This window comes from Microtus pennsylvanicus, chromosome X (assembly GCF_037038515.1).
Source record: "Microtus pennsylvanicus isolate mMicPen1 chromosome X, mMicPen1.hap1, whole genome shotgun sequence".
NCBI lineage: Eukaryota > Metazoa > Chordata > Mammalia > Rodentia > Cricetidae > Microtus > Microtus pennsylvanicus.
This window is the reverse complement of record NC_134601.1, coordinates 81348938-81374205: the sequence shown is the minus strand read 5'-3', so window position 1 is coordinate 81374205 and position 25268 is coordinate 81348938. Positions and strand designations below refer to the sequence as shown.

The 25268-nt window shown below is 41.7% G+C and overlaps 1 protein-coding gene across 35 annotated transcripts in view; it reads right to left on the bottom strand.

Annotated features, from left to right (window-relative positions):
- Positions 1 to 25268, bottom strand: part of Atrx (ATRX chromatin remodeler) — a 156418-nt gene that overhangs the window by 129211 nt on the left and 1939 nt on the right. For 18 of the 35 annotated variants that reach the window (XM_075957921.1, XM_075957935.1, XM_075957913.1 and 15 more), the window contains exon 2: positions 1748 to 1788. The exons of the other annotated variants lie outside the window; for them this stretch is intronic. The gene's annotated coding sequence lies outside the window, so the exon portion shown is untranslated. The remainder of the gene's footprint in view (positions 1 to 1747; positions 1789 to 25268) is intronic. 35 annotated transcript variants of the gene reach the window in all.

Here is a 25268-nt window from a genome sequence, read left to right as displayed (position 1 = left end):
ATGTGTGTCTCCATGAATGTGGAGATCAGAAGGCAACTTGTAGGGGTTCTCTCCTTCCACCATATCAGTCCTGGGTATGGAACTCAGGTCCTTGAGCTTGGCAACAGGTCTCTTAACCAACTGAGACATCTCTCAGGGATCACCCCCTCATCCCCTACTCCACACCCCTGCCAGCCAGTTTCTTTCTTTTTTAATCGGTGCGCCTTGGTGATTTCAAGACAAGGTCATACTTAGTTCCCCAGGCTAGACAAGAACTCAAATTCCTCTTGCCACAATTTCAAGAATGCTGAGATTACACTGCAGACATGGGTCACCATGCCCAGCACCTATGTTGGTTGTTTCCAGTGCATGTATGATAAAAAAATAAACACATTAAAAAGCTCAGGGTTAGGGACATAAAAACCTTTTCTTTCTCCTTTAAACATCCATCAAAATTCATCATTTTTACAACAAAAGAGAAAGGTGAAGAGTCAAATGGCAAAAATAAGAAGAGCAAATTGTAATGCAAGGATTAATTTTTCTATAAACTGTCTTGAAATGGGTAACAAGAAATGGTACACTAACGTGATTTACAAAGACCTGGCCATTGCTGGGCTGTGGTGGTGCATGCCTTTAATCCCAGCACTCGGAAGGCAGAGGCAAGCAGATCTCTGTGAATTCCAGAGCACTACAAAACGAGTTCCACGACATGCTTCAAAGCAATACAGAAAAACCCTGTCTCTAAAAACAAAACAAAACAAAACCCAACAACAACAACAACAAAAAGATATGGCCATATATTGATTTTTAATGTTTTCTATCATTTTTTTTATCCCTCCTATTTCTTTCAACTTACTTTTTCATCTACAAACTGTAACTGTTTCATACCACTGCTTTAAAAGAATGTAACTAAAAGTTTTACTTCCTGGGGCTGGAGAGATGACTCAGCAGTTAAAAGCACTTGGTGCACTTCCAGAGGACCCAGGTTTGGTTCCCAGCACCCAGTGGTGGCTTATAACTACCTGACTCCCGTTTCCAGGGATCCAATACCATCTTCTAGCCTCCGTAGGCACCAGGCACACATGTAGTGCAAGACATACATGCAAGCAAAATAGCTATACAGATTTTTTTCAAATAAATAAATAAATTATATATACACACACATACAACTTCCTCAAGGCCAGCAAGCTAGCTCAATAGCTAAAGGTACATGCCACCAAGCCTGACTATCCCCAGGAATGGCATACTGAAAGGAGAAAACGGACTCCTGCAAGTTGTCCTCTGACCTCCACAAACACATCATGAATCACACACACAAACACACAAGTAAATGTAAAAACGTTTCTTCAATGCTCACTCTGGCAGCCATTATATATGCTGAAACTGGAACAATGCAGGGAAGATTAGCATGGCCTAAGCAAAGATGACCCACAACTCCATTTTTTAAAAGGAAAAAAAAGAAGAGGTGAGATAGGTAAAGGTGCCTAATGCCAAGCCTAACAACCTGAGTTTGTTCCTGGGACCCCAAATGGTGGAAGGAGAATAGACTTCTACAAACTGTCCTCTGACCTCCACACACTCACTGCGGCACACACATGCTCATACACATACACACACATGCTCATACACATACACACACATGCTCATACACGTACACAAACACAAAAATACCTGCTGAAAAAATTTGTGTTTAAAAGAAATAGAAAATCCCAGCACTTGAGAGACAGAAACAGGAGGATAGCTAAAAGTTCAAGACAAGCAGGATTACCTGGTGAGCTCCAGACCAGTTGAGGTGTTGTGAGATCCTATCTAGAAAAAAACAAAAACAAAAACAGGGCTGGGGGCAAATGCTTACCATTAGAACCTTGCACCAGGCCCTAGGCTCCACCCCTGGCACTGCATAAAGTCGGGACTGGTGACACCTAACTGTAATGGCAACACAGGAATGTGGAGGGAGGATCCTGAGACTTTCACCTGAGTTTTAGATATGCAATTCTGTCCTAATTGCACATAGCCTCTTGGAGCGGCTTAAATATATACATCTGAGAAGGCTAGGCATGTGATTCCACCATTTCTGTGGCAAGGGGATGCTATCATCTCTGTAGGGCAAACACTTCTCAGTGCAACCTTTCCTGGGAGTGCACCCACAGTCCTGTAAGTAACCCCTCAACCTATGCTCTCGAAGTAAGCCCAATAAACATACTGTTTCCCAAGTAAACTCTGGAGGAATGCGCTTGGTTGTCTTGGGACCTGAGGAGGAGGAGTAGACTTGTTTGTTATCTCCTCTAAGGAAGGAATTTTAGCAACATTTGGGTGGTCAGACTTGCTCAGCAAGCCCACACCCAATGAGCTGAAATCTGGACTCCTTGTTAATTTCCTACTTTAGGCTTAGACTTCTAAGACTTTAAGTTATCTCAAGTCTAGTGCTCGCCAACCACACACTTTTTTTTTTCAACACTGGGGACTGAAATGTTTTGGCAAACATTCTAGCATTAAGCCACAACCCTAATCCTTTTTCATCTTACTTTGAGATAGGGTCTAGCTAAATTTCCCAAGCTGGCCTCAAATTTGAGATCCTCCTACCACAGTGATCCAAGTCACTGAGGTTACAGGTATAGATTTCCCGACAGTTTAACATTTCACTATTTCATTATGATTTATTACTCAGGGGTCCCATGGCCTTCTACTGCCAGGGACACAGCAGTTCAAGGCACAGGCAGCCAGAGCTCTTGCACAGGGCTCCAGAAGGGCATAAGGATACCCTGCTCCTATTAGCAGCCCTCCTACTGCTATGATGAGCATTTACCTAGCACTGAGCACCAGCATGCAGTATGCTGTTTCAGCGCATTACCTCGGCTTTACATTGTGCCCATTTAACAACTAGTGAAAACCCCAAGGGCCAAGATGCCTCAGCAATGAAGGTGTCTGCAGTCGAGTCAAGGTTGTCTTCTCCACATGTGCATCGTGGCATGTGAACACAAATTTGAATGCTAAATTAGAAAAATGTAAAAGGAGAAAATGAACTGCAGACAGACCAGATAACTTGGGCAAACTGCTTCTGTGTACATTTATTTTATTTTATTTTTAGTGCTAGGATTAAATACACCATCTCCCTCAGATGCTAGACAAATTTTCCACTTCCAAAGTACCTCAATTTTTTTTCCATTTCAAATTTCTGGTTTGCTTTTAAAAAGAAAAATAGAAACCAAGCAAAACCTCAACAATAGTACTACTATTAGGAAGTGCCTCAGTGGGTTTGTTTTCCTTCACTAAGTGGCTACAATAAAAATGGGGTCCCTTTTTCATGCATTGTAGGTTACTTTTCTGTGTTTGTTTTTTGAGACAAGGTTTCTCTGTGTAACAGCAGTGGCTGTCCTGGAACTCACTCTGTAAATAAACCAGGTTGGCCTTAAACTTAGGGAGATCCACCTGCCTTTGCCTCTCAGATGCTGGGACCGCAGGTGTGAGCCACCTTGCCCAGCCAAAAGGGCTTCCTGGAGCAAGACAAGCTAATCACACCTATAGTTTGAGTACTTAGGAGGCGAAAGCAAGAGAATGAGGAGTTCAAAGTCAATCATGGCTACAGAGCAAGGTCGAGGCTAGCCTGGGCCTTGTCCCTGTCTCCAAAAAATGAGGGAATTTGCTTTCTGGGCTGGTGATAGAAGGCTCAGGCTTCCATCCCTTACACTGCAAGGAAAAGACCCAACCAGACTTTCTGCACTTAGAATTAAAATGCAAACTCCTCGCACTGACACTGGTAAATCTGAGAAAGTCAAAGGGTGCCTTCACCCCACATTGCCCAAGTCCCTATATGCCCTATTTCACTGTGTTTCCCTTCACAGCTACTCTTCTGAGTAGTCAGACTCAGATATGAGTGTATGCATGGGTTTTAAAACAAGGTCTGACTATGCTAACCCCAGCTGCCCTTAAACTCAGATCCTCTTGCCTCAGCCTCCAGAACAGATGGAATTCACATGTGAAGATGTGAATATGGCAAAACTTCTTAAATCTACACATACTGTGTCTCTTATCCTCACTTCCCAGTCACCCTTCAAACTGTTCCAATCCTAGTTCCCACAGCTATTATCCTACTTCAAAGAAAGGGCCAGTGAGCCATCTAAGCAGATGAGGGCCTAACTTCAATCGTCAATGTCCCACAAGCTAGAAGACTACTGCAGATTGTCCTCGGTTCACTGTTCACTGTACATGTGCTGACATGTGACTCCATACACACATAAACACAAAATGAAAAAGTAAATGTATAATGAAAGAAAATGGCCCAGAAAGTGAGTGGCACTATTAGGAGGTGTGGCTTTCTTGAAGTAGGTGTGGCTTTGCTGGAGGAAATGTCACTATGGAGGCAGGCTTTGAGGTTTCAGACCACTTCCTGTTGCCTGTAAGTCAAGATGTAAGAACTCTCAGCAACTTCTCTATAAACAAGTCTGCCTCATGCTGCCTTGCTTCCTGCCATGAAGATAACGGGCTAAACCTCTGAACTATGAGTCACCACAATTAAATGTTTTTGTTTATAAGAGTTGCCATGGTCATGTTTTCTCTTCACAGCAACAGAATCCCTAAGACAAAATATAACATGAGAGTTTTAAGAAATAAATACATAGAAATAAATCTAATCAGGTTCAAACTCTGCACGATGAAAACTAATATCATTACTGACAGAAATTAAAGAAAGCTAAGTAAATGGAATGATATCACACATTCAAACTGAACTATTTCATTAACAACAATATTCAGGAGAGATGGTGCCATGCACCTTTAATCTCAGCACTTGGGATGCAGAGGCAGGTGTTATTTCTGTGAGTTCCAGGCCAGCCTAGTCTACAAAGCCAACTCCAGGCCAGCCAAAGATACAGTGAGACACTGTCACCACCACCTCACCGAAAAACTCCAACAAAACACTGACTATGAATGAACTCTTGATCTTCTATGAGCGAAGAGCTTGGGTTACAAGCATGTGCAACCAAACCCAGTTGATTAAGTAAATGTTTTATCTACAGATAAATAATGAAGCCAAAAACATTTTCCAACTAGAGAGCTGAATTACTAACCAAAATATATAGTACAGGTTTTATATTAATGCAGTATGTTGATCTTATACATTAATTTCATGACACTTTCATACTGGGATTAAGGGTATGAGCCATTATCACCTCGATCTGTTTCTGCATTGTTCTTGTGTAGCCCAGGATGGCATTTAAACTCACAGAGATCCATCAAACTCTGTCTCCCAAATCCTGGGATTAAAAGTGTGTGACACCACTGCCTGGCCTCCAGTGGCTTAGTTTTTACCTCATAATCTTCAGGCAAGTTTTATTAAAACATAAATATCACTATATTTCCTCTTTTTGTGTAAAATAAAAAGGCTATAAATAATATAAAAACTATACACAATAGTACAATAACTACATATATAATTTTTGCAGGCAATAAATGTATCAACAATTCCTATTCCATTTGCATTTGACAAATTCAAAGAAAATACTCCATATCTATCCTATCTTGGTAAGTCCAAAGTCTTGTACCTAATTTACTTTCTATCATAACTTGCTTTCTGCGTCTGGAAAACAAAGAAAACTATAACTATCTAGTCTTCAACTCCACCACAGAACCAAGAAGGAAATAATATTAACTGAGTAAGCAGGAAGTGTGAGCAATCAACTTCCAAAAATTATGAGAAACGACAAAACAGAGGGCTGCCCCAACAGTCACCCAAAGTTCCTCTGCAAAATTGGGGCATCCATCTTCAGCCTACAGGACTAGAATACCTGACAGACTTTTCTATGAAGCAGGGTATTTGAAGGACTGGGCCACTGTGTCTGGGCAAGGTTTGGCAGTCACTATCTTTTGTGCCCTGTTTGTCCCACTAGGACAGCATACTGTCAGAAGTTGAGGCAAGAGTACTTTCTAGCCCAGTGGCATACTTTTGCCACAAAGAAAGTAATAAATTCCATATGGAGTTTCTTTGAGTCCCATTCTCTCTGAAGTACATTGGTGCTACCAGGAGCAGACATGCTTCATTGTCATAACAAAAAGAAAAAGAAAACCCATGTTATCAAAACATCTTAAATGCCATATTATGCAAATTTCTGGTGTTTGAAAATGACCTGCCTATTTACTATTATCTCTGTATGACCTTGAAAGCACACCTAATGTGACTACAAGTTCGATTGTAATGAGGGACTAATTACTAACCTGCATTTCCTTGTTATAATCTTAAACAGTTGGTAATAATTCTCAAGGACTAGAAATTTGCATTACATTACTAAATGAGTTGTATAGGTACAATATCTTGAACAAGAGTAGAAATGTATGTACAGCATGTTCTAACAAAATTAATCTCAAATTTGTGTCAATATACAAAATTTGTATACAATATACAAAAGTCCAATCTAATGTAAAACGTATCAAACTAGAAGCTCAATTTTCCTTTTAGAATTAACTCAGAGACCTTTTCCACATAAGTTATTAATTTTTTACTCAATTTATGTAGTAAAAAGATCCATTCTAAGATAATATCTTCCCTCTACATTAAAATTCCTATAGGGGGAATGTATATGACCAGAATGCAGTTAAGATTTAGATCCACGGCCGGGCGGTGGTGGTGCACGCCTTTAATCCCAGCACTCGGGAGGCAGAGGCAGGCGGATCTCTGTGAGTTCGAGACCAGCCTGGTCTACAAGAGCTAGTTCCAGGACAGGCTCCAAAAAAAAAGATTCAGATCCACACAATCCACATATGCCTTCTGGATTTCTCTTGAATCAAAGTCAATTCTCTCTCAGCTTCAGTTCATAATTCTCTAGGACTATTTAAGTCCTTGTTACCATCTAAGGTTTTGTTTAAATTAATCACTTCATCAGGTTTTATCCCAATAGTGGGCCATCAATGGGAAATGTCTCCTAGTAATCTTTGAAAGTCATTAAGAATCTGCAATCTCTCCTAATTTGTACCTTTTGGGGTCTAATTTTTTGTACACCTATTTTATAGCCTAAATAATTAATAGAATCTCCTGTTTGTACTTTTCAGGAGCAATTTGTAATCCCCAATAAGGCAAAACTTGATTTACTTGTTCAAACATTCCTTCTAAAGTATCTACATCTGAATCAGATAGCAAAATGTCATCCATGTAACAGAAAACTATACATTCAGGAAATTACTTACATATCATTTCCTGTACAAAATATTAGCATAGGGTGTGGCTATTATCACACTCTGAGAGAACCTTGCATTGATATCTTTTAGCAAGTTAAGAATTATTATAAGTAGGTACTGTGAAGGCAAATTTTTCTTTTTCTCATAAAGGTATTAAGTCTGTCCTGTTCCTTTAAGAGACAAGTCCCGCCCACTCCCTTCCCCCCCCCCCACTTCACCACCAGGGAGAGCTAGTCTCTCTCTCAAAGAGGCAGCTTCTGCCTCACTCCCTTTTCCCCACTTCTCCCCGCTCTACCTCCTCCTCCTCCTTCTCCTCCTCCTCCTCCTTCTCCTCCTCTTCCTCCTCCTCTTTCTTCTTCTTCTCTCTCTCTCTCTCTCTCTCTCGTTATTTCTCTTTCTGCCTCTTTCTGCTCTTTCCCCTTTTCCCGTCCCCTCCATAACCCACCTCATAAATAAATATCCAAGCTCACTCTTCATGGCATGCCTATCCATCTGTCTCTCACATACTGTGGCTGTGGTTCCACGTATTCTATCCCTCTCAGTCTCTCACCCACCACACAGCTCCTGGCCTGGTACTTGCTGATCTCAGTTTCTCACCCACCATGTGGCTCCCTGCCTAGGCTCCCTGTCTAGGACTCACTGACCCTTCATGGCCATTAGGGGGCTTCCTGCCTGGGGCCCAGCTGCCTCTGTGGCCCGCTGTGGTCTCATGTTCATGGACCACTGCTGTCACTTGGGGACCTGTGGCGTTTTACTTTTACTGTAACATGTATAGTGAGTGAGGCCATCCTTTAGGCAATAGAGAAGGCAAAGGAACACCAGACTGTAGAGAGTCCATTGGCTGAATCACCTTATTAACAGCTCTTAAATCTGTTATCATTCTCCATTTTCCAAATTTCTTTTTAACAAGTGCAAGATAATTCCAAGAGATGGTTGATTCTTCAATATGCTGAGCATTTAGTTGTTCCTGTACCAGCTGTTCTAAAGCCTGTAGTTTCTCTGTTGTTAAAGGCCATTGCTTACTCCATACAGTTTTGTCTGCCAACGATTTTAGTGGCAAGGGTGTTGGTCCCTTTGGAAAGTCAGCAGCTGTTGTACTCTGTTCTTGTATAATCTGAAGGGTCAGTGACTTTTTATAAAACCTTCTAACATTTTTCCCAGAAACATATGTTAATTTATGGTTTGTTTCTAAGACTGGGGAAATGTTAATCCACATATTCCATTGCTATAACAAATCATATCTCCAAAAATTCATTGTTATGTTAGCCACATATGGTTTTAATATTCTTCTTTGACCTTCTGGCTCTATAATTCGACACATCTCACACTCTGATTTACCTGAGATAAAGTTCTGATCCCTAAAAACTGAACATTTACATCATGAAGAGTCCAATTTGTATGCCAAGATTCTAATGAAATTATTGTTACATCTGGACCTGTGTCTACCAGACCTTCAATGACAATGTCATTTATTCATATTTTTAATTTTGGTCTTTATTCATTTATAGAAGTTTGCCAAAATACTCACTTTGTGGTTTCTCCTGAATTTTTATTCTCTCTTCTATAGCTGTTCTATTATCCACAGCAGTATGGTTTCTTACAATAGTAGGAATGAAGTTCTTTAATTGCGCTGGGAAGGAGTTCTACTATGGCAGGAAATGAAGTGAACCTGATTTGGCATAGAGGCCTGTGAGAGCACCTTCACAGAGTTTCCTGACAACAAAGGATTACCATGAATATTCCTTGTTGACCTACATTCATTAGTCCAATGCCTGCCTTTGCCACACTTTCTGCATAATCCAGAAGGGAGGGGTGTTCTGAATAGATTATTCTGAGAAAAAACATTGTTTATAGAAATACCCTGTCCACGATCCCTTTTAAGGTGACCTTGTTTGGCATAATTATTACATTTGATATCTCAATTTTTCCTCAAACCTTTGGAAATCACCTCTCCTATCCATGCATCATCATGGTCATGAGATTCAATATTAATTGTATCTCAGATCCATTCCTCCAGGTGGTATATATGTGTTGCTTTCATTGGTTGAATAAAGAAACTGCATTGGCCTAGTTGATAGGACAGAACTTAGGTAGACGGAGTAGACAGAACTGAATGCTGGGAAGAAGGGCAGAGTGGCAGATGCCATGAATCTCCTGCCTGAGACAGACGCTGGTTAGAATATTGCCAGTAAGTCACAGTCATGTGGCAATACACAGATGAACAGAAATGAGTTAAATTAAGATGGAAGAATTAGCCAATAAGAAGTTAGAGCTAATGGGCCAGGTACTGTTTAAATGAATACAGTTTCTGTGTGATTATTTCAGGTGTAAGCTAGCTGGGCGGCTGGGACAGACCAAAAGGGTCTGCTCTCTGTGCAACACCCAGGTGCTGACCTTGCCTTTAAGAGCCCAATTATCCTTTGGCATAGAGAATTGGCATTTTCAAAAGTCCACACACCTTTGAACACCTGATTTGACAAAGAAACAAAAAATATCAATTGGAAAAGAAAGCATATTTAACTAATGGTGCTGGCATAACTGAATAGCAACATGTAGAAGAATGAAAATAGACCCATATCTATCACCATGCACAAAACTGAAGTCCAAAGGGATCAACATAAAGCCAGCCACACTGAAACTTATAGAGAAAGTGGGAAGTACACTTGAACACACTGGCACAGGAGACTACTTCCTAAATATAACCCCAGAAGCATAAAACTGAGAGAAACAATAAATGGGACCTCCTGAAACTGAAAAGCTTCTGTAAAACAAAGGACACAATCAACAAGACAAAATGACAGCCTACAGAATGGGAAAATATCTTCACCACATAAGACAGAGGTCTGATCTCCAAAATATATGAAGAACTCAAGAAATTGGTCATCAAAAGAACACATAATCCAATAAAAAAATGGAGTACAGTCCTAAACAAAGAACTCTCAACAGAGGAATCTAAAATGGCTGAAAGACACTTAAGGAAATGTACAACATCCTTAGTCTTCAGAGAAATGCAAATCAAAACAACTCTGAGATTCCATCTTACACCTGTAAGAATGGCCAAGATCAAAAACACTGATGGCAACTTATGCAGGAGAGGTTGTGGGGAAAAGGGAACACTTCTGCATTGCTGGTGGGAATGCAAGCTGGTACAACCCCTTTGGATGTCAGTGTGGCGATTTCTCAGAAAATTAGGAAACAACCTTCCTCAAGACCCAGTAATACCACTCTTGGGTATATACCCAAAGGATGCTCAATCGTACCACAAGGACATGTGCTCAACTATATTCATAGCAGCATTGTTTGTCATAGCCAGAACCTGGAAACAACCAGATTAACCAACATTTTTAGTGATAAGCCAAAAATGATAAAGAAACTGATGTTTACAAATTGACATTGACATTACATAAATCCCATCTAAATTAGATATTCTCTCATTTAATCATTCTATTTTCAAACTATCTTGCATATTATCATACATTATATTAGTTTTTCCCATTTTTAATGTGGGAAACCTCTCTTATCTAATTTCTTACTTTAATAATTCCCAATTGTCTACCAAATCTATGCTGATGAAGATGTGAGGCTTAGGGGCTGGAGCACTGGCTGCTTTTCCAGAAGTCCTGAGTTCAATTCCCAGCAACCACATGGTGGCTCACAACCATCTGTAATGAGATCTGGTGCCCTCTTCTGGCCTGCAGGCATACATGGAGGCAGAATACTGCATACATAATAGATAGATAGATAGATAGATAGATAGATAGATAGATAGATAGATAGATAGATAGAGATCTTAAAAAAAGATGTGAGGCTTATTGCTGCTGTGTAGAACAGTAAAAGCCTGACTGGATTTCAAGGCAGCTACACAGTTTGGTAGCAGCCCATGAAGGAGGTTCAGGGAGAGCCCACAACCCATGGTGAGGAGAGGAAGAGAGGGAGAGGGAGGGAGGCGGGAGAGGGGGAGGGGGAAAGAGACAGGAGAGGGAGCGAAGGAGAGGGAGGGAAGGAGGGAGAGGAGGGAGAGAGGGAGGGAGGGACTGAAAAACACACAGGGGACTGTTTGGAAAAAGCACGTGTTTTAGGAGGCTGCCTGAAGGCTACAACAGAAAAATCCCAAACTCATTCAGAGGCTACCTGAAAAAAAAAAGAAAAAGAAAAAAAACCTAGCCAGATGGGGCAGGAGCTCCATGTGCAGTTCTGGTCTGCGCTGGTGGCTTTTGTGTGAATTCATACCAAATGTTGGGTGCCAAATGTAGCATGAATAATTTAAAAACCCAGAGACAGATATTGGGGTTCAAGCTCAAGATCAGAACAGTAAAACAGCCAAGCCACTAGAAAACTCTTACCTCTACCAAGGCTGGGCAACTGCAGATAAAGAGCTGAGCCTCTGTAGCTTCCTGTCTTATATTCCTCTTTAGTGCTGGGATTAAAGTGTGTGATTCCCTAGCACCTTGATTAAAGGTGTAAGCCACCACCACCTGGATCTGTAGCCCTTAGTTCCTACATTCTCTCTGCCCTGGCTCTGTGATAATCTCTGAGACTTAAACAAAGTGATATACAAGTCCCACGTAGGTTGGGCACTGGACATTCACTTAGTTCAGCACTGACCATTATAACCATATAAATGGTTTTTGAGTCTTTTTAGTTACCATCATCCACTGGGGAAAAAAGGTTCTGGCAGGAGCACTAATCTGTCGGTATTATATTAAACATAATTATTCAGGTGGCAATTTGATGAGCACATCCTAAGAGATTTGTAGAAGCACAATGGAAATCTGTGGGACAATACTCATCCATTTTGTTCAACGTATTGTATAATTCTGGTGATAATTATCAGCGATAATATGAGAAAGTGAGTTCCTAAAAGTACTGGTACTGAGATGGCTTCATATGGTTTAATCCCTGGTCCCTGGAATCCATATAAAGATGGAACGAACTTATTGCCAAGCCTGACAAGCATTCAATGCCCAGGACCCACAGGATAGGAGGACAGACCCAATACATACAAGCTGTTCTCTGAACTCCACATGTGTACCCCTATACTCGCCAGAAAAGTAAATAAAACACACAAAAAAGTTTTTAATAAAAGCCAGGAAATAGCCTCAGTGGATAAAGCATTTGCTGCACAAGAGAGAACCAGAGATCAGATTCCAGAATCCACATAAAAGCTTAGCAGGTGTGGCAACTGCTTGTAATCCGAGTATTCACATGGTAGACATAGGACATTTCTGAGGGAAACTAGCTACCTTGAGTAGCCAGAATCTGAGAACTCGAGGTTCAACAAGAGACCCTGACTCAATAAACACAGTGGGGAGATATCGAGTAAGAAACCTAACATCAACCTCAGCCCTCCACAAACATGTGCAAACGTGTGTATGTGTACACACACAGGGACGGACACACGGATATAAATATACATATGCAAAATAAAAATCACTGGGCAAGCAGGGTGTGGTGATGCATTCTCATAATTCCAGAACTTGAAAGGCTTGAACTATTAATATACAGCAAATTAGAGGCAAGCCTAGTCCACAAAATATCCTGTCTTACTTAATAATGCCAACAACAACCAGAGGATGTTTTCTTCAGTGGTGTAGCCAGTTATAAGTTGCCTGTGTACCAGTAGAGAGTTCCCATCCAACTGCCAGGTGTGTCACAAGGCTTCAGTCCCAGCCCTCGGGAGGCAGAGGCAGGCAGAGCTGTTAGAGGCCAGCCTGATTGATACAGCAAGTTCAATGCCAGCAAGGATTACACAGTGAGATCCTGTCACAAGAGTAAAAAATAAAACAAGAAGACCATGCAAATTTGTGCAACCAACATCAGAACTCATAGGGAAAAAATGAGATTAGAAGCTCAACACTTGCACACTTTTAACCCATACCCCAAGAAGTAGAGGCAGGTAGATTTCTGAGTTTGAGGCTAGCCTGGTCTACACACTGAGTTTCCAGACAGCCAGGAATACACAGAGAAACCCTGTCTCAAAAAAAAGCACAACACTCAAAACATCCACCAGAGTCAAGCATACTTAGTGTACACCTGTAATCCTGACATTCGGGAAGCTGCAGAAAGAAAATAATGTGTTCAAAGCCATTCTCAACTACATACAAATTCAAGGCTAGCCTTGGCCATGTGAGACCCTGTATCAAAACAAAAAAAAAGAAAAGAAAAGAAAAGAAAATACTGTATGTGGTGACTTATAATCCTAGCACTGGGAGGGAAAGGTGATGAAGAAGATAGACTGGATGGACTAGAGTGAGACCCTATCTCAATGAATGAAGGAAGAAAGGAAGGACAGGGAGGGAGGAACAATAGCAAGAGTTTTTTCCTTTATCTTATGTATGTGGTGTTTTGCTTATATGTATCTCTACACACTACACTTAAGCAATGCTGCAGAAGTCCAAAGAAGGCCTAATTGGAGTTACAGACAATTGTGAGCTGTCATGTGCATACTGGGAATTGAACCTGGGTCCTCTGAAGAGTAGCCAATGCTCTTAACCTCTGAGTCATCTTTCCAGCCCCAAAATGATAGCAATTTTACACAATTTACACATGATCCAGAAATGCTTTGAAAACAGACCTGAAATTTGCTTGTGGAAATGAACTTCAGAAGAGCTGCAGTTCATAAGTCAAGTATGTTAGGACATGAATAATCTTAGCACTCACAAGAAGCTAACGTAAGCATCAGGGCAAGTTTAAGGTAAGAACAGACTTTACAAGGTGAGGTTCAGGCATCCTTGCTCTAGAGAGTAAGACTGTCTCAAAACAAGTAGTTGCAGCTTGTGAATTATTGTCAAATGGTAGAAGGCAGGCTATGAAAATTGAATGGAAAACTATTAACAGATGCAATTAGGTGTGGCTCCTAACATGGTGAACTAAGGTAGCTGATAAATGTTTGGCATAAATACATGTTTATGCATGTATTTTTATGCAACTCTACTCAGCTGGGTATGGTTTTCCTGCATTTACCTAGTGCAGAAATCAACAAATGCTTTCTATAAAGGCCAGAGAATACTTCCTTTAGGCTTTGTAGACCATAAGGGGCAACCATCCAACTCTGCAACTACAAAACACAGTTGCTAAAATCGCATCAGGTGGCATAAACAAACAGGCTTGGGTGCATTCCAATAGAACTTTACAAAAACAGGGCCACAAATTGGTGGCTAGATCAGTTTGCTGACCTCTGACTCACAGAGGAAATCCTGCATAAGCCAAGTATTAAATTCTGCCTTATGATTAAATTGTTCTTTGATGTATCAATCTTTTAAAACAAGTTAGAGGCGTGTTTTCAAAACAACCATCAAAACTAAATTTGGAACCTATCAAATGAATCAAAACATGTTTTGATTTTTTGTTTGTTTGTTTTGAGACAAGGTTTCTCTGTGTAAGTCCTAGCTGTCCTGGAACTCGATTTATAGACCAGGCTGGCCTTGCACTCATAGGGATCGACCTGCCTCTGCCTCTGGAATGTTGGGATTAAAGGTGTGCGCCACACCCAGCCACAAAACACGTTTAATATAAATGAAATAAACAAAACAGAGCTGTTTTACCTTCCTCACAGAGGCTGCCCTTTAAACCCTAGTGGCCTGGCTGTCAGGCCTTAGCCTGGGGGAATTCTGTTCCCCCAAAACAATGGCTGTTGCTGCCACTACAGGCAGCTTTAACTAAATTTCTATAGTTCTACTAAAACTGGAGATTCAAAAGCCTGAAAACCTAAAAGCTCAGAGAGTTAGAGTAGCAACTGGCTAACCTTCTCTCTTCACCGGTGACCCTAATCCTTTTAGTACCTGTGAACTGAGATCAAACCCATTCACAAGAACATAGAGCATTTATAAAATCACCAGGCCCGAAAGCTAACTAACATGCGACTGTCCAAATGTTAAATAATACTTTCCACAAGTTAAAGGAAGTCTTAGCTGACCTTCTTCCAAAATAAAAATGCTAACATATAATTGCCTGGCCCTTTTTGTCTATTTATTTATTCATTTATTGGTTTTCTCAAACTGCCATTCCTCATATGTGTAATCGTCTCACAGTCTTGTCAAGTGTGCCCATTATTGGAAAAAAAAAAACTTTGCCAGGTAGTGGTGGCACGCACCTTTAATCCCAGCACTCAGAAGGCAGAGGCAAGCCGGGCGATGGTGGCGCACGCCTTTAATCCCAGCACTCGGGAGGCAGAGGCAGGCAGATCTCTGTGAGTTCAAGACCAGCCTGGTCTACAGAGCTAGTTCCAGGACAGGCTCCAAAGCCACAGAGAAAAACAAAAAAAAAAAAAAAGAAGGCAGAGGCAGATGGATCTCCGTGAGTTCGAGGCCAGCCTGGTCTACAAAGTGAGCTCCGGGACAGCTAGGGCTTTAATACAGAGAAACCCTGTCTCGAAAAAAATTTTAAAAAAAGAAAGTATGCCCACCCTCTAAGGACTAGACTGAAGTATCTACTGCATCTCTATTTCTTAGACCCCATCAGAAATGCCTTCGCATCAAGTTAGTGCACTGACACACACCATCATCTGGAGGCTGAGGCAAGATTATTGCAAATTAAGCCAGCCTGAGCTACAAGAAAGATTGCTCCAGAAGAGACAGAGGGAGAGAAATAGGCAGTGGTGGCAGTAGCAGAAGAAAAGATGCAGGGAGTAAAATGTCTTCCTGGGCTTGAAGAGTTCATCTAAGATAGGGGGCATACTTAGCATGCTGAAGATGTCCACAGCACTACCAAAAAGGAGGGGGGAGTTCCTACTCCCACAGTAACCTCACTGTACCTTGGACAGTATTTTTATCATTTTTTTAACTTGCTCCAAATATTTGTGTATATGTCTTATTTCTTCTACTATGTGTAAAATAAGACTAATTTCTAGCCAGGCAGTGGTGGCGCATGCCTTTAATCCCAGCACTCGGGAGGCAGAAGCAGGCAGATCTCTGTGAGTTCGAGGCCAGCCTGGTCTAGAAGATCTAGTTCCAGGACAGGAACCAAAAGCTACAGAGAAACCCTATCTCGAAAATCAAAAAAAAAAAAGACTAATTTCTAACCATACTAACCTTTCCAACTCACAGTCAAATCTTTGATGTGAACACATTCAAAACTCAATAGAAAGGTAGGGTCGTGGCACATGCCTAGAATCCATGAGGAGTTAAAAGCCAGTCTCTGCTATATAAGTTCAAGGCCAGTCTAGATATGAGATTCTGTCTCATGAGATTCAATGACAATCCCATCTAGTCTGTAAAACTTTACTAGACCTCTTTGAAGTCAGCATTCTCTCCTCTTCTGATCCTAGCAGAGCCAATAAATATGACACTGTAGAACTGCTTCCTTACTCAGCCACCCCCCCCCCTTTAATAAGAATGCCTACAGGGCATCAAGTCTTTATTTGGGGAGGCAGCTTGTGCTATCGTGCAGATGGAGTCTTGTGAATCAGTTCTCTCCTTCCACCATGTGTTTCAGGACTAAAACTCAGGCTTGGCCATAAGCACCTTTATCTGCTGAGCCACCTTGCTGAATGGTGGTAAAAGGTAAGGAGTTGGCGTGAAGAAATGGAGAGATGGAAAGAAATGCAGAAATTATTACCCTTTGCACAGATAGTGCCCAGCCTTGTTCCTCACTGACACGCAAATATTAGATTAACTGGCAAAGTAGTCTCCCAAAACACAGTGTAGGTTACTAATATGCCAGCGCTACCCTAAACAAAAATTATGAGAAATTAAAAAAAGAGATAGCTAGACTACAGATACCAGGAACAAGAATAACTATTTTAAGCCAAAACTGAGAGACTTCTCAGGGGCAGGATATGAAAATAGTAGCTACAGGGCAAATCTCAAACAACTTTTTCTAGAGCAAGAATCTTGCCCCAGGCAAAAAGAACTGGCTAGGGTAATAAAGTATTTTTTAATCACAAAAGGACAAAACTACACTAGATAAAAAGTAGAACAAAATCTAAAGCCAAAATTAGCAACCTTCCAGCACAATAGTTACTCTTCTCAGTAAATACCTGCACTTGTATGTACACATGATATAGAGCACATCAGCAACAAAACATCTCTACACAATCATTTGCGTTTCAGAGCAAAAGATGCATGTACATTGAATAAACTTCCCCTCGTCACTAGCCTTCTCCCTACACCCCAAAAGTAAATCAAAGCAAATCTTATGAAGCCGAGACATTTCTAAAATGAGAATATCTTCTACAAATTCATTCTGCTAATAACAAAACATAAACTTGGAAATAAAAATTTATCCATCCAAGCTCATCCAATCAGAAATAAGATGTAGCTATTTGACTAGAAAAGTCAAATGGTGTAGGAGGTTCTTCTGTTCATGTGTTGCTTTCATTGGTTAATGAATAAAGAAACTGCTTTGGGCCTGATAGGGTAGAATTTAGGTAGGCAGAGAAGACAGAACTGAATGCTGGGAAGAAGAGCAGAGTGAGGGTAGTCATGGATCTTCTGCCTGAGACAGACGCTGGTTAGAGTCTTGCCGGTGGGCCACAGTCATGTGGTGATTAACAGATTGGTAGAGATGGGTTAAATTGGGATGTGGGAGTTAGCCAGTGGGAGGCTAGGGCTAGTGGGCCAAGTGATGTTTTAATGAATACAGTTTCTGTGGTTGTTTTGGGGCTGAGCTGGCTGGGCAGCCGGGGCAAACAGGGGCCTGCTTCCATACAACAAAGTCAGGCTTGGGTCAGTTGACAACAGTCCTCCAACTATTATTAAACTAAATTAAGAAGGATCCCAAAGATTTTACTAATAAGGACTGTTGTAACATTGAACAGAGTGGCAAATACCTAACTATCCTATGCCTTGTGAGGATGCAATAGGAGTATCATGTTGGAGACCAACCTGAACTGCACAGTAGTTTTGAAGCTAGCATGGGCTACACAGCCATACTGTGTCTCAAAAAAATATTACCTCACATGCCTAGATCCGTTCAGAAGTAATTCTTTTCTTTTGTCTTGCTTATTATGACAGATTCTTGCCATGCTGCATAGGTCTGCCTAGAACTCATCCTCCTGTTTCAGCCTTGAAGTGACTGGAATTACAGACAAATCTGCACCACCACACCAAGATAGAAATACTTTTATGTATGTACTACACATACTTATCTAAAGAGAGTGACAATATATAACTGACAATTCCATGACCAACTACATCAAAGGCTGCCAAATATAGTCTGATCAAAATCAAGGTTTAAATTGGTGTGGTAAAGAATGCCTATAATTAGCCAGTGGAGGCGCCCACCCGCCTTTAACACTGTCTCAAAAACAAACTTTAGTATATGTGCTACTAAAGGAAATGGACTGGGAAGGAACAAGCATAGGACCAAACTAGTCCCTCTGAATGTGGTTGATAGTTATACGGCTGGGGCAGACTGTGGGGCCACTGACAGTGGCACTGCGGTTTATCTCTCTCTACTGAATGTACTGGCTTTTTTTGGATCCTATTCTTTTTGAATGTATACCTTGCTCAGCCTAGGTATACACAAAGCAAAGTGCCTTACCCTCTCTTAGGATTAGATGGGGGTGGGTTGGGAAGGTATGTGGAGGGAATGGGAGGAGGGGAAGGAGTGGGAATTTGGATTGGTATTTTAAAAAAAATTCTAATAAACTTTTAAAAAAAAACAGAGCCGGGCGATGGTTGCGCACGCCTTTGATCCCAGCACTCGGGAGGCAGAAGCAGGCGGATCTCTGTGAGTTCGAGACCACCCTGGTCTACAGAGCTAGTTCCAGGACAGGCTCCAAAGCCACAGAGAAACCCTGTCTCGAAAAACCAAAAAAAAAAAATAAAATAAAATAAATAAAAGCCAGAAGGCGGTGGCACATACATTTAATCCCAGCACGTGCTCGCTCGCTCTCTCTCTCTCTCTCTCTCTCTCTCCCTCTCTCTCTCACACACACACAGGCCTGGCTTAATGTTTTCCACATTGCTGAAATACAGTATTTGCCCAACTAAACATATTTAAAATACTGGGTTACTATCCAATTCCTAGATAACGATCACCTTAGCAGTCTCTAATGTCTTTCTACGACATTAACTAACATCTCTCAAACCAGAAAACTTCCACTTTAAGACTAGCCAATGTGGTGGCACACATCTTTAATCCCAGCACTTGGAAGGCAAAACAAGCACATCTAAGTTTGAAACCAGCCTGTTCTACATAACATGTTCCAAGCCAGCCAGGGTTACACGGTGAGACCTTGTCTTAATAAGGGAAGCTGGGGATAGAGAGTTGGGTCATTGGTTAAAAGCATCATATATTGCTCTTCCATAAGATCTGAATTCAAATCTCAGCACCCATACCAGGTAGCTCACAGTCACTTATAAGTCCAGTTCCAGGGAGATCTAACACCTCTGGCCTACACAGACATCACAATCATGGGCACATACCCACTCTCTCACACACAAATCCACACTACTAAGAAATAATATAAATAAATAAGCACAATACCAAAAGTTAGGTCTTGTGACGCACCGCTGCCACCTCCTTCTGCCACTGCTGCTTTTGTGTAATTTCAGTGTGGGCCTTGGCCTCTTTTGTGAGGCAGTTTTCGCCACGGCAGGTGAGAAAAATCAAAGCAGTCAAGACTGAGTACACAATCATATTAATCTAAAGCTGCTCTGGCGTAGGCTGGTTCTGTGGCACAGCGAGAGATTAAGAGGCCTCCATCCCTCTGGCAAACTAATGAAAGCCGATTATGAACAACGGGGTTTGTTAATGAGGCAGATCAGTTTCTGATCTGATGGACAATCCACCAATGAAACAGACACACCTGCACAGCTAGAACTGGAGGCCAAACAGAATTGATGCATTCCAACAACAGCCAGGAGCTGTCTACTATAAAGGGGCCTTCTGCTTTACTCTATAATTTTGTCAGACCAAGAATATATTCTCCAATCAAAAGCCCAACTTTGGTCCCACCACATTGTGACAGCATGGTTTTCTCTATGCTTTCATTCCCCTTCCCCAGTCCTTTATTGCACGTAAAGTAACGGTGTATATACACAAGCATGTTGTGCTTTTCTTTTCAAACTAAACTGCCAATGTTGTTTCGGCTGACGTCAAATGGAGATGGTCTGGGGGAAGGTATTGGTTCTGGGAAAATGCCCCCTTTCTCCATTAGTGGCATGTTTAATTCAGCTCTTTATATTCCAGGAAGTGACTTTGCTTTCCTTTTAACAAATGAAACAAACAACATGAAATTCCTTGCATACCTTGCTTGATAAGAGAAGTTTAATGCTTTTCTTTATTGTTGTAAAACCAAGTACAGATTTCTAACTCTTTTGTATGTACTGTTACAAGGATGGCAATCTGTGTTTTAGTAGTGGTAAATTACTCTTAAAAAAATCCTAGCCAGTTTTCCCCTCAGGCCAAGCAAAAACAGCCAGGGATGTAATTCAGTGGTAGAGTGGTTGCTTAGCATACAAAAGGCCCCGGGCTGGGTCCCCCAAGACTGGGTGAAGGGTATAACATTATCAGCTGCTGCCTATTCTAATAATCAGTTGCCATAAGGATTAGAATGGTATCCATCCTCTCAATACCAAGATCTCAACACCAATAAGTTTATTAGTTGACCAAAATTTTCCATGATGTCAAAAACATGAAACAACTCAGTGACTTAAAATAAAACAGCTGTGTGCATACCTCTAATCCCAGCACTCAGGAGACAGAGGCAGGCGGAGTTCTGGGAGTTCCAGGATAGTCAGAGCTATTACAGAGAAACTGTAAAAAAAAAAAAAAAAAGTTAAGAGACCAAAAGTCAAAAGTGAGGAAACTGTAATTCCAACTAGAGAGCTTGGGACAGCCTGGGCTACACAGTTTGTAAAACAAAAAACATTTAAAAAAAACTGGCCAGCACTTGGGAGGGACCTCTATGTTTGAGGCCAGCCTGGTCTAAAGTTCCAGGCCAGCCAGAGATAGAGCCTGTCTTAAAAAAAAGATGTAAATGCCGGGCGATGGTGGCGCACACCTTTAATCCCAGCACTTGGAAGGCAGAGGCAGGCGGATCTCTGTGAGTTCGAGACCAGCCTGGTCTACAGAGCTAGTTCCAGGACAGGCTCCAAAGCCACAGAGAAACCCTGTCTCGAAAACCCCCCAAAAAAAAAAAGAAAAAAAGAAAAGAAAAAAAATGTAAAGCTCTTAAAAGCTGAGCCATTGATTATTCCGTATATGACTTAGCCAGGTCATCAGTTTAATTTTCCTTCCTCTGGCTCTTGCCTACTGAGCATTTTTCTACCACAGGTCCCTAAAACATTTGTTGTTTTTTTTTTAAATACAAGTAAAACAATAAAACTAAGCTCTTCTCCTACCTAAGAAAGTTCTAATGAAGAAAAACAACTGGAATTACTACGCAAAAATCAAATTAATGATAAAAGTATAGCTGTCCATATTATATCTGTTTCACATTAAAAGATAATGAAGCCAGGAAGGGTGGAGCAATGGAGAAACTGGAATTGAGATTGACTGATTTGGAACTGTGGGCTTGGTTCTCAACCACTGTCTGTTTCTTTAGTAACTGTGATTGTTATGACTAGGGAGATTAGTGACACTTCAGCCCGAGACAATTCTTAGTACCCCAAGGAATTCTTCCACAGCAATAACCAGGGAAGTACAGCTTTACTGACACTCTACCATTTAGACATATGGTTTGCCTTGGTTGGGGGGGGGGCTTTTTTCCCTTCTTCCTTTTTTTAAAGACAGGATTTCTCTGTGTAACTCTGATTCTCCTAGAACTCACTCTGTGGACCACGGTGGCCTTGAACTCAGAGATCCACCTGCCTCTGCCTCCTGAGTGCTGGGATTAATGGCACGTGCCACCACCAGCTGGGCACAAACAATTTTTTTTTTTGGTTTTTCGAGACAAGGTTTCTTTGTGGCTTTGGAGCCTGTCCTGGAACTAGCTCTGTAGACCAGGCTGGTCTCGAACTCACAGAGATCTGCCTGCCTCTGCCTCCCGAGTGCTGGGATTAAAGGCATGCGCCACCATCGCCCGGCTCACAAACAATTTTAAATTAAAGTAATTCAATCCCTGAAGTCAGGAGTGGTGGCTCATACCTGTAATTCCAGCACTTGGGAGGCTGAAGCAGGAGACTGGTCTATGCAGAGGCCAGCATAGACTACCAACCGAATTCAAGGCTATCACAGACCACATACTGAGACCTGTCTCAACCAAAAAAGAAAAGAACAGAATACAAGCTGAGTTAACGCTGGATAGAGCCCGATGGTGGCGGCAGGCGCTTTTAAACCCAGCACTCAGGAGGTAGAGGCAGGTGGATCTCTGTGAGTTTGAGGTCAGCGTGGTCTACAAGAGCTAGTTCCAGGACAGCCAGGACTGTTTCACTGAGAAACCCTGTCTCAAACACCCCGCCCCCAAAAAAAGACTGGGTAGAATTCAGGCTCCACTAATTACAAGTTGTCAAACTTCAATCAAGTTCTGTTTCTATTTCCTCACCAGCAAAACGGGGAAGATGAAGTAGTATTCTGAAAATTAATCCCAACTATACATGCTGGGCCTTGCATACTTCAGCACTTTAGAGCTCCTGGAGAAAGCCGAGTTTGGTTCTGGGCACCAATTGTCAGGTGCTTCACAAGTGCCTGGAACGCCAGCTTCAAGGGACCCAACACCCTCTTTTCTGGCTTTGTGCTTGAGGAAAAATGGCCCACATAAGCTCATACATTTGAATGCTTAGTCATCAGGAAGTGACACTATTTGAGGAGCAGGAGGTGTAGCCTTGCTGGAGATTTGAAAAGCACATGCCAGGCCCAGTGTCTGTATGTCTGCTTGCCCATCCCTCCCTTCCTCTCCCTTTCTGCTACTGCTCCAGCATCAGTAGTGCTGACAATGATCCCACCATGATAATGGACTAACCTTCTGAAACTGTAAACAAGTCCCCAAAAAGAGTTGCTGTGGCCCTGGTGTCTCTTCACAGCAATAGAACAGTGTTGGCACTGGCCACTCTTCCAGATGCCCCAGATTCAATTCCTAGCACCCACATGGCAGATTACAACTGTCTGTAACTCCAGTTCCACGGGATCTGACAACCCCCCACCCCAAGATATACATATAAGCAAAATACCAATTCACGTGAAATAAAAATAAATAATTTTTTTAGAAAAATAAGTTAGTACCAGGTACTGAAGTTTTGTTATAACAATCCCGACCATGCTGTTGGAGGAATATGGAAGACTTTGAACTAAAAAATCAGACACTTGAAGAAGGGCTTAATGGGCCATTCTGAGCTTGGAAGACGATGCAGAGGGAGATTTGAACTGTGAGGGCCCAGCTCAAGAAGTTTCTTTCAGATGACGGGCTGGAAAGATGGCTCAGTGGTTAAGAGTACTGCCTGCTCTTCCAAAGGTTCTGAGTTCAATTCCCAGCAACCACATGGTAGCCCAAACCATCTGTAATGAGATCTGATGTCCTCTTCGGGCCTGCAGACATGCATGCAGGCAGAAGACTGTATACTTAATATTTTTTTAAAAAAAAGTTTCAGATGGGAAAAATAGGCCCTCAAGAAGTTTCAGATGGGAAAAATATTAGTAAGTGGCCTAGAGACCATTCTTGTGAAATTGACAATGTGGGTACTTTTTGCCCTTGTCCTAAAAATCCGCCTGAAGCTAAACTGAAGAGTTTTAGATTAATGCCATTAGCAGAAGGCTTCAAGACAGGTAATATTGACCATATGACCTAGAGTGGCTATTAGTCTTCACTCTTACGCAGATCTATGACGATAAGGAACAAGCTAGACAAGGGGAGACACAAAATGTACAGTTTGAGGAGAAAAGGGGCACCAGGAAAAAGTTCAAAGAAAAACCTGATGCTAAGTGGAATAAAGGGAGTGGGGACCTCAAAGCAAGACCCCACTCAGGTAAGCTAACTTGTGAAAAGGAATTCAAGAGAAATTTAGGCAGTGAAGGAAACCATCAGCAACAGAAAACTGATGAAGATGTAACTGAATGAGGGGGCCATGTTCCAGCCCCAGCAAGCGGCAGAACTTGATAGCTTTGACCACAAGGTTCAGGCTTTGGAGTCAGGGATACAAGAAAGAGGCTGTGGCATCTCCCTGCACAGAGGCCTAAAGAAGCCATTGTGTGAACTGTGAAGGTGAAGCCTGGATTACCTTGGAGAGCCAGAGCCTTGGAACACCTGCTGAGGACAGCTGCTAACACAGCAGAACCAGCCCAAGGGAAGTATGCTGTAGGCAATAAAGCTGCAAGGAGTTGGAGACCGGAAGAATGCTCCACACCACGATGATAATAAACTAAACCTCTAAAACTGTAAGCAATTTCCTAATCAAACATTTAAATCAGAGTTGCCATGGTCATGATGTCTCTTCACAGTAATAGAACAGTGACTAAGACAGGCCTCTTCCAGCACCGGCACACATGTATATGTAACACATAAATAAGACACACCTTTAAAATAAAAAATTTTGTTGCCTGCCAAGATGGCTCAGTGAGTAAAGGTGTCTACTGCAAGACTGAGGACCTGAGTTCTATCCCCTGAACCCACATGGAAGGGGAGAACACACTCTGACCCCTGTAGGTCTCACATATAAACACACTAAATAAATGTAACTTTAAAATGTGTTAATTATGCAAAGACAACAAGTACTCAATTTTAGTTATGATTACTGTCATCACCAGGATCAAAAAAAAAAAAACCCTCAAGACCAGTAAAAAAATAAAGAAAATCCCAGCATTAAAGCAGTAGGCATAATTTCTTCATCCTAAAGAAAGAGGAGTTTCCTGAGGTGGTTGTGTCAAATACTGTGTAGAAGTCTCAGACACTGGAAAAACTGAAACAGGAAGATCTACTGGGCCTAGGAATTAAAGAGTCAACCTGGTCAACACGGTAACATTGTTTCAAACTAAACTGCACTAAAACTGGGGTGCAGCTCAGCAGGGGAGCAGTAGCTTAGCAATTCACAGGACCGCAAAGAGGAAGGCTAGGCTGATAGAACAGGTGGTAGCATTCTTACTTAGCATGCACAAAAGTCCTGGGTTCAATCCTCCAGTCCAGCAAACCCCGGCACGGTGACATGTAATGCCAGCTTTGGTAAGTTTATGATCTTCCTTCACTACACTGTTCGAGTTTAGTTTACATGAGATCCTGTCTCAAATAAATAAAAATGAAAGAAAAG